Source organism: Galeopterus variegatus, unplaced genomic scaffold (assembly GCF_000696425.1).
Source record: "Galeopterus variegatus unplaced genomic scaffold, G_variegatus-3.0.2 Scaffold897, whole genome shotgun sequence".
Taxonomy (NCBI): Eukaryota; Metazoa; Chordata; class Mammalia; order Dermoptera; family Cynocephalidae; genus Galeopterus; species Galeopterus variegatus.
In genome coordinates this window covers 328687-332903 of record NW_007727008.1, presented here as the reverse complement: position 1 = coordinate 332903, position 4217 = coordinate 328687, and positions in this window count along the sequence as shown.

The following is a 4217-nucleotide window of genomic DNA, read 5'->3' as shown; positions in this document are numbered from 1 at the left end:
AGAGCGGGAACCGGTCTCCACATGGGATCCAGAGCGGGAACCGGTCTCCACATGGGATCCGAACCCTCGGCGGGAGCGCCACCGCGCTCCCAAGCGGCACACTCTCCAGTGCTCCACCGGGCCGGCCCTCCCTATTGCTTTTAGATCCAGGTTTCATTTCCACTAAAACAAAGCAAAACAAAATCTACTGGAAATTTGATTGGAATTTCATCTATAGATCAATTTTGGGGGAAACAGACATCTTTATGATATTGAGTCTTCCAATCCATGAATATAATATATTTCTCCATTTATTTAAGATTTCTTTACTTTCTTTCAGTAATGTCTTGTAAATATCAGTGTAGACATATTAACACATTTTGTTGGATTTATTTTGAGGTATATCATATTTTTTGATGCTACTGTAAATGGTATGACTTTTAAAATTTCTTTTCTCATTTTTAAGTTGCTGGAATATAGAACTAAAATTAACTTTTGAATATTGACTTTAGCAACCACCTAAATTCACTTATGAATTCCAATAGTTTGGGGATTTTTATATACACCATCATATCATCTACAAACAATGACAGTTCTGTTTCTTCCTTTTTTTATCTTTACAATTTTATGTGCTTTTCCTTTTTTATGCCCCAGCAAGGACCTGCAGAATACTATCGAGGAGAGGTGGCACTGGAGGTCATCCTTGTCTTCGCCCTGATCATTTATTTTTTCACCAGGTGTTGGAAGCAATGTTCTATATAAACCAATTAGATCGAGCTTTCAAATCATGATTTTCAAATTTTCTGTGTGCTTACTGCTGTCATTTGTTTGCTTGTTTACCAGAAAATGAAAGAAGTTTTGTAAAAAAAATTCTCCCTATGATTTTCAATTTTTCTTTTGCTTCTGACCATTTTTGCTTTATATATGAGGCTATTTTTATTACGTACATATACATTTTATATTGTTATATTTCCTGGTAAACTGACTCTGTTATTACTGTGAAATATACTTCCATATCAATAGTAATGCTTTTTCCTTTACTATTGAAACAAATATAGAAGTAAAATTTATTGTTTCGGACACACCAGTTTTCTCTCGTTTGTTATTTGCATGGTATATCTTTCTTCCATTATTTTACTTTCAACATTTCTGGCCCATATATTTAGGATGTACCTATTATAAGCAGCATACAGTGAGGTTTGTTTTTTATACAGCCTGACAATCTTTATCTTTTGAGTGTTTAATCTGTTTACAATCAATGTGACTTAAATTTACCATTTTGTGATTGATTTTCTGTTTGTCCCATCTTTTCTCTAATGCTTTTACTCCCCTCGCACTTGCTTTCTTTTGGAATAATCAAGGTTTTATTATTATTATTTATCTTTACCCTTCTGTTAGCTTGATATGGATTATTTTACTTTTTTAAATTAGTTTTTATTATTATTTCTTTATCGAGCTTACAACATGCAGTTTTGAAGTGTTTAAGGTTTAATAATAACAGTACGGGGCTTCCATCAAGATGGCAGAATAGATGGTCCCCAGTGTCACCCTCTCACAAATCAACCAATTTATAACATTAAAAAGCAATGACAGCCAAGCTGGGGCCACTAGAGCTCAGGGGAAGGGGAGGAGAGACCTACAGAGTGCATGAAGGCAGGAGAAGCTGTGATGAGAGAAAGAAAGGATTGCTCCTACTATTTCAAACCCCTGGCCACTTCCAGGCTGGAGCTGCTGAGCTTGTGGAGCAGCAGCTGGTAAAAGCCACAGCTGTGCCTTTTAGATGAAGTTCCTTGGAGGTGGCAGGGGAGAAGAGGACCTTGGTGACCCCAGGCCAGCAAGACCACTAACAGGGTTCCTGTGGACCCACATAGGAGTCAGGAGCCACAGACAACTGAAAAAAGGAACCAGTCAGAGGCTGGTGAGTCATCGCAAGGGACCAGCACATGACCTGTCCCCTGGGAAGTGTTTGGAGTGCAGGCAGTGAGGGAGATGGGCCACCAGGGGAACAGTGGGGCACAGCATGGACAGCTGATCTGCCCCCAACCAGCACAGGCCCACTCAGTGGAGACTGGTCAAGAATACAAAACTGCAGGGGGTGCAGTATGCTGAAAAGACTCAGGCCCAGATGAGAGTTTCCACACAATCCAGGCATACCAGACCTCATAAGATACAGAAGTGCTTAACAAGAAGGTCAACAATTAAAACCTGAGCTGCACAAAAAGCCTTCCCCAGACAATCAGCAGCAAAGCAGCAATTTAGCTCAACCAAGGGACTCAAGTGCTGATTCCCACAGGAAGGTAGCCCATTTTAGAAATAACCAAAATATAACAAATTAGTTCCACTGCAGAGTTTAAGTGGTGGGATCAGCAGCAAAGCAGCAATTTAGCTCAACCAAGGGACTCAAGTGCTGATTCCCACAGGAAGATAGCCCATTTTAGAAATAACCAAAATATAACAAATTAGTTCCACTGCAGAGTTTAAGTGGTGGAAACAGCAAATAGTCCAACACAGAAATAAAAGAAAAAACAAAATACGTACAGATCAGAGACAAAGTTGGATATTAACCAGTAAAACTCTAACACCACCAAGGAACACCTATAAAACCTAGAAGGACTGGAAGCCCCCTGGGTTCCCAAGCCAGGGAGTACAGAGGGCCGTGGACCTCAGCCATGCTCCACCCCCTGACATCCACAACCAGCCCAGCAACGACCACCAAGTCTCTGCAGAAGTGCCCTGGGCTCCCAAGCTGGGGTGGTGGAGGGTTGAGGACCTCAGCCACACACACCCCAACAACTGCAACTAGCCCAGTGACAACCACTGAGTCACCACCAGAAGTACCCTGGGCTCCCCTGGTGGAATGAGGGGGGTGCCACGGGCCTCAACTATACCTTTCCTCCTTCCTCCTCCTCCCACCCTACTTCCCTCTTTCTTTCCCTCCCCCTCCCCCAACTGCTCTACAACAACATATTTGAGTGTAAAATAATAATAATATTAATAAATAACAAACAACAATAATAATAACAGTTACTTTTTTTCAAAATATAAAAATTCCTTAGGACGCTTTAACTCCATTTGCCCCTCTCATCTCTTGTGCTATTATTGCCATGCATTTCAATTTTATAAACCCCACAAGACATACTATATAATTATTCTGTAGAGTTGATATTTATTTAGATTTAGTCATATTTATCCTTTCTGCTGCTCATCATACCTTCCTGCATTTTTATGTTTTTATTTAGGATCATTTTCTTTCTGCTTAAAGGACTTTCTTTAGTATTTTTTTAGCGTATGTCCATTGGTTATTAAATATCTTTTCATTTGCCTGAAGACATCATTATTTCATTACTTTACCTTCATTTTTTAAGGGTGTTTTTACTGAATATAGGATTTTAGTTTCTCAGTTATTTTCTTTTATAACTTTAAGTTTTTTATTCCACTGCTTGTGGCTTCCATTATTTCTGAAGAAGTAACTGTCGGTGTTTTTGTGGCTCCTTTGAGACGTAATCTTCCCCCAATACTTTCAAGGGTTTTGTCTATATCATGGGTTTTAAACAATTTGACAATGTCTAGATGTAGTTGTCTTTGTGCTTTTGCAATCTGTAGCTTAATGTTTTTGTCAATTTGTAAAATTCTTAGCTATTATCTCTTCAAATATTGCTTCTATTTTCTTTCCTCTCTTCTTCTGGGATCCTAGTCATGTATTTAAGACATTTTCTTTTAAGTTTCATATGACTTTTATACTGCTTTCCATTCCTTTTTTTTTTTTTTTCTTTACGCATGCTTCTGTCTTAGTTTTTATTGACCTAGGTTTCAGTTCATCAACATCTTTTTTGGCTGCGTTTAATCTTCTACACAACTCATCTATTGAATTTTTAACTTCAGCTGTTATTTTTATCTGTTATGGAAGTTTCATTCAACTCTCATTCCATTTGTGTCATGAAATTTTCCATCTTACTCATTTTCTCAAATAAAATGCAGTCTTTTAAATGTCTGTGTTTGATAACTTCAATATCTGGATCAGCTGTGTGTTTTAGTCTATTGTGTGTTTTTTTCTCTTCGTACTGTGTCATCATAAGCTTGATAATTTTTAAATTAAATGCCATATGTTATATATGAAAAATTATATAGGCTCTGCATAATATCTTTATCTGGAAAGAATGTACGTTCTTTTTGACAAGCAGTAGAGATAGGCACACAGTTCTCTTTATTTCAGAACTTGTTTCTGGATATCAGTCTTG